The following is a 9120-nucleotide window of genomic DNA, read 5'->3' on the forward strand; positions in this document are numbered from 1 at the left end:
CCTGCCAGTCACCCATCCTGTGACGGGGGGAATACAGGATTGGTCTCCTCAGCCAGTCAGGGTGGGCTGAGAGAGACAGTGAGGGCGGTGATGTCATGCATGGAAGAGGGAGCGGTTCAAATACCCACTCGGAGCCAGAGACTAGTTTGCTGGGTGTGTGGCCGTCGAGACCATATGGCTCGCAAACTGCCCAAAGAAGTATGAGGGGCCAGTGGGGGGCCACAGCAATACGGGAAAGCCATCAGGAAACTGAGGGGAGCTAGGATCGTTGGGTGGAACCTGGCTCACAGAAACCCTCGAAAGGCCCCCAAAACAGTGCCACCTGGACGTAATGAAACAGTTCCATCATGGCCAGAGGATAACAGGGGACAGCCTACAACCAACACAGCATCCAACCCTGGTTTGAAGACCACAAACAGGACGAGGCAAAAAAGAAAGCCCTGTGGGTCGATGATAGCAGCAGCACCTTTGGGTAGACAAAATGGAGCCAGACACAGATGGTTTAGGCCAGGCCCATCCCCAAGGAATGCAAGATTGCACACCAAGACATCGTGGGAGGGGGGCGACTTCAGTGGTCTGCCAGCTGGGACTGGCGCGCCATCTCTGTGTCGGGTGCTGTGTAGAAGACACTTACTGCCAAGATCTCATTGACACTGGCGCCTCGGTGACCATTGTGAGGGCTGAGTCCTGGACAGGGGAGGGCAGGGATGGAGCAATAAGCTCCGGCCGGTGGATGGTGAGCTGTTGACAGCAACTGGTGCACCAGTTTCAGTACTGGGAGCTGTGACCTTGAAGTTTGAGCTGGGGAAGATGTCCGTTAGGCATGAGGTCTGGATCGCTGAAGTGGAGGATGAGCTGATCCTGGGCCTTGACTTCCTGTGTGCCACCTGAAGCTGCCTGGATCTTAGCCAGGACAGGCTTATCTTGGGGCCCCAGGGTCAGCAATTCCATGTTGGATTGGTGAGGCAACAATGGAAGCCGCTGCAGCCAAGCGCCTCCAGGCACATGACACAGACAATGCTTGAGATGTGCCACCGGGGAAGTTGCTGCCTGGTTGAGGAGGAGCAGAGAGCCATGCACTGTCTGGTGGAGGAGTTTTGGGATGCCTTTCCCCAAGGGAAGGATGACAACCGGCAGACAGATTGGGTCCAGCACTGCATCGACAACGGCCACTCCACCACCATTCGACAGCCCCCATGCCGAATGCCCTGGGCCCGCCAAGAGGAGACAGAGCATCTCATATGAGAGATGCGGGAGACGGGATTAATTGAGCCTTCGGACAGCCCACGGGCACCCCTGGTGTTGGCAGACAAGATGGATAACAAGCGGTTTTGTGTTGATTACCGCCGCCTTAATGAGGTCACGACGAAGGCCTATGCCCTACCCAACCAAGAAGCTGTAGCAGTGGCAGAGGTTCTCGTGGGACAGTTCTTCTCCCGATTTTGGAGTCTTGAGAGAGCTCCATAGCGATCAAGGGTGAAATTTTGAGTCTTCGGTCTTCGGGGAGGTCTACAAGCTTCTGCGGATACATAAGACGCGCACCACAGCACTGTATCCCCAGAGTGATGGTATGGTGGAGAGATACAACTGCACCTTGGAAGTTCAGCTGTCTTTGTTTGTGGAGCAGCACCAGCGTGACTGGGACACCCACCTCCATGTCCTGCTCATGGCATATAGGACAGCGATCCACCAGACCACAGTGTGCACCCCAGCTGCCATCATGTTCAGCAGCGAGCTCAGAACCCCCACAGAGCTGCTTTATGGCCGACCACCTGGGGATGAAAACGACAATGGGCCAGGACCAGAATACGTACACCAACTGCAGGACCGCGTGGATAAAATCCATCGGTTTGCCTGCCGCCACGTAAGAGGGGAGTCTAACCAGCAGAAGCGGCAGTACGACAACTGTGCCCGAGAGACCCGTTTTGAACCAGGAGACAAGGTGTGGGTCTTCTACCCACGCAGGATCAGGGGCAGGAGCCCAAAGCTCACCAGCGCCTGGGAGGGCCCCTGCACAGTGCTGGAAAGGCTCTCAGACGTTGTCTACTGGGTGCAGCTTAAGGGAAGACAGCGAAAGGTCATCCTTCATCAGGACCGGCTGGCACCCTATCGTCCTGGAGAGCCTGAAGAGAATGCAGTAAAGAGTAAGCCGAAAGCCACCGCTAGTAAAATGAGCAGCCCGACTACAAAAAGTAGCAGCAGTGATACCTTCCAGTGTAGAGATGTGGTCACAGTCACCGTCCAGATCATGTCCAGCATACGGCAAAACATGCAGAAAATGCAACAGAAAAAATCACTTTTCTTCAATGTGCTTTACAAAAACTAGGGGAAAGTGAAGAGCGCATCGAAAACTAAAAATGTTTATAGGAACATTCACTGTAAATATACACAGCTGCAACGCTGAAGATGTCTGAACAAAGGCAGAGTAACATTTAAATTAGACACTGGTGCAGAGGCAAATGTATTACTGTTCAACAGCTATGAGAAAATGTCTGAAAATTACCACTGATGAAGTCAGACACTGTGTTAACGGCATACAGAAATTTTAGAGAGTGAAGCCACTAGAGAAAATGACCATGAAGTGCAGCGCTAAAGATACAATTCAAGGGCTAGAATTTTACATTGTTGATGTTGCATCACCGCCCATACTAGGTCTGAAAGCTACCAAAAGCTTAAACGTAATAAAGAAGGTGGAGATGTTAAACAGAAAAATGCCACTGACCAAAGAGCAGTTAGGTGAAGAATACAAGGATATGTTCAGCAGATTAGGTCACCTAGAAGGCAAGTATCACATTGAGACAGATGAGAAGAGTCATCCATTCACCAAGAAAAATTCCATACGCTTTGCATAGCAAGTTAAAAAAAACACTCAATAAGCTAGAAGCCAGTGAAGTAATTTACAAGGTGGACAGACCCACTGACTGGGTTAATAGCTTAGTCATTGTTAAGAAAAAAGATGGCTCGCTCAGACTGTGTTTAAACCCAAAAGATCTGAACAGAGCTATAAAAGGGAACATTTTAAAATCACAGTGGCTGATATAGGTAGTCAACTGAGCAGCAAGAACATTTTCACCATACTTGACGAAAAGAATGGATACACCCAAATAGAGCTGGATGAAGAGAGTGCAGAGCGGTGTACTTTTAATACACCCTTTGGGCACTACAGATTCAAGAGGATGCCATTTGGGATTTCCTCTGCCTCAGAAGTCTTCCAGAAAAGAAACAAGAAAACATTTGGCAACATTAAAGGAGTAGAAGAGTTTTTTGATGACCTCTTAATTGCTGCTGAAGACATCGCGCAGCATGACATGATTCTGAAGAAAGTCATGGACAGAACCAGAGAGAAAAAAATGAAGTTCAATATAGTCTCTGAAGACGGACTGAAGCCTGATCCGGAAAAGATACATGGCATCACAGAAATGCCAAAACTCAAATGCAAGCAGGATTTACAGCGCCTACTAGGCATGGTGAACTACCTGGCACAGTTCATTCCCAATATGGCAGAGATCACAGCATCGCTAAGTTCTGTTTAAGAAAGATTCAGCATGGACGTGGTACGAAGAACACGACAGAGCTTTGGAACAGCTAAAGCAGTGTCTGACAAGCAAACCTGTTAAGTTTGTCGAAGTGAACAAGCCAGTTAAATTACAAGCAGATGCATCAAAAAGTGGTCTAGGAGCCTGCCTGTTCCAAGAAGAGCACCCCATCGCTTACGTATCCAGATCGCTTACACCAGCTGAACAGAACAATTCTCAAATGATAAAATTCAATCAATATGTATATGGAAAATTAGTGGATGTACAATCAGACCATAAACCTCCTGAGACCATACTCAGAAAACCTTTGAGCAAAGCAGCTCCCAGATTACAGCAGATGCTCTTGAGACTACAGAAATATTAGCTAAACATAAAGTTTTTTACCTGGCAAGTATATGTACAGTATGTAGCCGAAACACTGTCAAGAGCCTACATAGAAAAGCCAGACGCCATTGATAATGCAGACAGTGAAGAATGGAAGTAGCAGGACACTGCTTAGTGAACAATCTTCCTGTAACAAAGAAAAGAATGTCACAGTTGAAGCAAGCAACAGCAGAAAATGAAAAATTGGAAACACTAAAAAAAATGGTTAAGGAAGGTTGGCCAGCAACTAAGAAGAGTATCCCAACAACCATCAGCCAGTACTGGAATATGAGGTATGAAACCCTCGAAGCACAAGGATTAATTAATGGGACCCAAATTAATCATTCCAACAGAGTTGAGAAAATAAACGCTCAATGTTATCCATGAGAGCCACTTGGGGATGGAAAAGTGCAAATCCAGAGCAAGAGCAGTCCTCTATTGGCCAGGGATGTCAGAGGACATCGAAAAGACAGTGTCCAGATGTTCAACATGTGCTAAATATAGATGAAGAAAACAGAAAGAACCCCCGATTCCACATGAAGTACCTGAAAGAACATGGCAGAAACTGGGAGCAGATCTATTTGAATGTCTTGCACACGACTAATAATAGTGGATTATTACTCAAAGTATCCTGAAATATGCTTAAGTCGAAACTACCGACAACACAAGCGCTTCTAAAACCAGATGCTTTCTCATAACTAAACAAGAGGCAAAAAAATGCAGAAGTATTTTGATCATAGTACAAAGGAGTTACCCAAGCTTCACGTAAAGAAGCAAGATTGAGAGTAGAAAAAGTATGGGAACCAGCAGTTGTCTCAAAGGAGCATGAGGCACCAAGATCATTGAATTTTACTACACCTGATGGCAGAAGAAATCACAAGCACCTTCTGAAGACAGCTGAAGAGTCGCCTGAAATTTTGGGACCGCCCATTGAAGATGAAAGCAGCACATCTTCAACTGAGTCTGTACCTTACACCCTGACAACCAGACAGCAACAGATACCACTACCTGATACCACTGCAGCAGAAACAGCTTTCAAGAAAACAACCGTTTCCACAGAGATGCATTCTCCCATGCAGTCTGCACAAAGTGGAAGGATAATAAGACAACCAGCAAGATATCGAGAGGAGTTCTAATTTGCCTAAAGTACTGTTTAAAATAGTTTAGTTCAACTACTTCCTGAAGTAAAGGATATGGTGGTAAAGTCCCCATGGTGGACTAAGTGCTTGCAACATCTAGTCCCAATGTAGACAACTTAACTATTTGTATAAAAGTAAACACTTGCGATTCTAGGAATTTAGATATATAAAAAAGAGAGATGTCATATATGGTATTGCACTAGTAATAAAGTTTATTGATAGACAGGGCTTGCACTTTTGTAAGTTATGGTTGTTAATAAAGTTGTTGTTGTTGACCTCTAGCTGGTGGTGTACTTTTATAAACATAAAAGAGACTACTGTATAAAGACACTTTGGCTGTTCTAGCCAACATTTCATATGTCTATGGCAGGCAACTAGAGCTTAGCACACATTTAGCACTGGGGAATTGCAAAAAGATTGCAATAAAAGTAAGAGAACAGTTAAAAAAAACAAAACCAAACAAAACAAAAACTTACTATACATCAATAGGTTTTTTCCCCCAAAATGTTTTCTATGTTTAATCAATTTAGGGTATTTTTACAGAAAAAAAGAAAAAAATACAGGGAAGTACTCTGGGTGGTGCTGGATTTGCAGGTCTGCAGTACATAGAGAGCTCTAGCAAGGACAATGCAAATCCTCCACGCTTCCTCCTAAGCATGCCTCAGGCCTTTAATGCCTTTCTGGTGCATTCTTGGCCAGCTGACATGATTACATTTGAAAACTAGATATGTGTGAGGCAGAAACACATCAAGACAATATTTGTTACATTTTCATTAAGTTAATTGCCATCATTATCAATTTGGAAACTTGAATATGGTTTCACATTGGCAAACTTACCCAATGCTTCCATCTACTGTGAGCTAAGGGGTATACATTTAGGAACAAGAACATAAGAAAATTTACAAACAACAGAAGGCAATTTGGCCCACCAGTGCTCATTTGGTTCCTGGGTGTAGGGTTTAAAACACAACATATATGTTCTACCTGCTCGCTCTGGCACAGGTTCACAGGGAAGGGAAAAGGGTTATGAATATGCATGACAAGCCTCATATGCAAGATGTACAGGGGGTGTACCTCCAACCATATGAATATTGATGTTTGTACTCTAGATATGCATAAGACATGGTCACACAGAACACTTTATAACCTAAATAGTGAAATCTGCTGTCGGTTTAAATGCTGTTGTGTTGCTTTTCATGCTTATGGTTTCATAGGTTCTTCTTCACCAAAATAATGTATTTATTTATTTATTTATTGTCATTGTATGGGTCTTGTCATGCATATTCATAAACCTTCTCCCACCACTTTGAACCTAAGAAATTGTGACAAAATGGAAAATGTGTTACTACAAAATTAAAAGTGGTCAACCCACCACCGTACAGTATAATGTTACAATTATTGCAAGCAGGGTATTGCAAGAGATTGAGGCTTCTGGATTTTCAAGTCCCAGTGGACAGCATTCCACATCACAAACTGCAGTTCAGCAAGCAGCAGCAGTGTGGCTGGTCAGGTAAGGTCAGGAATGAGTTGCACTAACAAAGCTCTGTGGTGAAGCTAGTTAGTCACACCTGACTGGATCTTGCTGTCCCGAGCACTAAATCCAAACATTAAAATGAAGGGAGGGGGAGGATACATAAATAAAGTGAAGACTGCTTGTAGCAACCTCGAGAAAAATGAAACGCTATTTGCAGATAAGATTGCTTACTTAACAGTCTCAATGTGGGGAATTACATATGTAGGGCAAAAACGCTGAAAATGATTGCCAGATGGTCTACTTTGCTACCACCAGGGGGCGAACAAAGCCTGGAACAAGGGTCTCCAACCCTGGTCCTGGAGAGCCCCTATCCAGCAGATTTTATAGGTGTCTTTACATCATCAGTGGCTAAAGATCTGGTTTTTCAGACCTGTTAATCTTGACTAATTAAGCCATAATTGGTTCAATTAAGTAACTGAGAGATTGGTTGAAATGAAAATCAGCAGCCACAGTAGCTCTCCAGGACCAGGGTTGGAGACCCCTGGCCTGGAGCTTACTTGAGAGAACTCCTCAATGGAACGAGACCAGGAGCTAAAACAGTGATGTGATGTGAGTAGCATCCCAGGAGCAATCTACACAGGGCTTTTTTTGCAGCTCTTCAGAAGTGAAAAGCCAAACAGATTAAGGGAAGGCATGACAAGGCTACACATGCCTCGTCAAGAAATGACACACTTCTAAAATATTATGGATGCGTATGTCATATAGAATCATAAGAAGATACAGTGAAAGATCAGAAGTAACAGAGACACAACAGTATGTGTATGTTATATAGAATCATGAGAATAAGACACTGAAAAATCAGAAGTGGCAAAGACACAACAGCTAGTAACAGATATCAGGCTTAAAGAGCATGGAAAGCATGAGAGAACAAGTTGGTACAAAGCTCTGAAGATGTCTCATGAGTTTTCTTAGCAAAATGAGACATCTAGTGAGCATAAATATAATGCATAGTTGAGTCGCTTGGCCTTGTTTCCACGTTGGAGGTATGGCTTTTTGGCCGCAAGTCTTCCATGAAGGCCACTTCTGACCAGACTTCTCCGGACAGTAGATGGGTGTACCAGGGTCCCACTGTTTTCTGCCAATTCTGAGCTGATGGCACTGCTGGATATCTTCCGATTGCGAAGGGAAGTAAGCATGATGTGTCTTTCATCTGCTGCAGTAAGTTTCCTTGGCCGACCACTGCGTCTACTGTCCTCAGCGTTGCCCGTTTCTTTGTGCTTCTTCAAAAGAGCTTGGACAGCACATCTGGAAACCCCTGTCTGCCTTGAAATTTCTGCCTGGGAGAGACCTTGCTGATGCAATATAACTACCTTGTGTCTTGTTGCTGTGCTCAGTCTTGCCATGGTGTATGACTTTTGACAGTAAACTGTCTTCAGCAACCTCACCTTGTTAGCTGAGTTTCGCTGTTCCTCACCCAGTTTTATTCCTCCTACACAGCTGTTTCTGTTTCAGTTAATGATTGTGTTTCAACCTACATATTGAATTGATGATCATTAGCACCTGTTTGGTATAATTGTTTAATCATACACCTGACTATATGCCTACAAAATCCCTGACTTTGTGCAAGTGTACCTAGAAGAATTGATGCTGTTTTGAAGGCAAAGGGTGGTCACACCAAATATTGATTTGATGTAGATTTTTCTTCTGTTCACTCACTTTGCATTTTGTTAATTGATAAATATAAACTATTAACATGTCTATTTTTGAAAGCATTCTTACTTTACAGCATTTTTTCACACCTGCCTAAAACTTTTGAACAGTACTGTATATATATATAATTTTATACTCTGCAAATTGTATTAATTATATCGACCTAATACTTAAGGATTTCTGTTCCATACCACATCATGGATTATTGCTGTGTTACCTGTTTGACAATGTGGGCAATAATCCTTACACTATCAGTGCACTAGAGCGGACATTTTGAAAAGAACTTTGAAACAGACTTTAAAGTTATAGGTGTAAAACGGTGTCAGGATGATAACAATAAAATGAAAAAACTACAGGTACGTTATTCAAACAGTTGTAGCAACACCTGGTGACGTGTAACGCTATATTTTTCGGAACCCTCTACTTTCTCTAAGTGTAACATAACCATATTGTGTACCCGTTTGAAAACCTAAGGGTAAATTTAATAATAATAAAAATAAATAAATAATAAAACAAGTGGGTTAGATTATTCAGAATTACGATTGTAAAAAGTTAAAAAAAATAAATTCCCAACAAAAATACTGTTACTTAAAGATCAAGCATTGAGCTTTCCATTTTCCATTGTGCGACTGTTGGCGCAAAACTTTTAATCCTTAAATCGGTATCACAAAAATACTAAAATCAACATGCCCACACTATGTTACCAATGCAAGTCTGAGTTACACACATAGCCCTAGATTTACCACAATTTGGTAAGTTCTCTAGATAGCTGGACTAAATGTCCCTAAAGACAGACAGACAGACAGGCACATCATTTTATCCCCAGATTCTGATAATAACAATAATAATAATAATAATAATTAGACTACTTTGTTACCTGCATCATTTTCCTGTTCGA

The sequence above is a fragment of the Acipenser ruthenus genome, chromosome 2 (genome assembly GCF_902713425.1).
Source record: "Acipenser ruthenus chromosome 2, fAciRut3.2 maternal haplotype, whole genome shotgun sequence".
NCBI classification, from domain to species: domain Eukaryota; kingdom Metazoa; phylum Chordata; class Actinopteri; order Acipenseriformes; family Acipenseridae; genus Acipenser; species Acipenser ruthenus.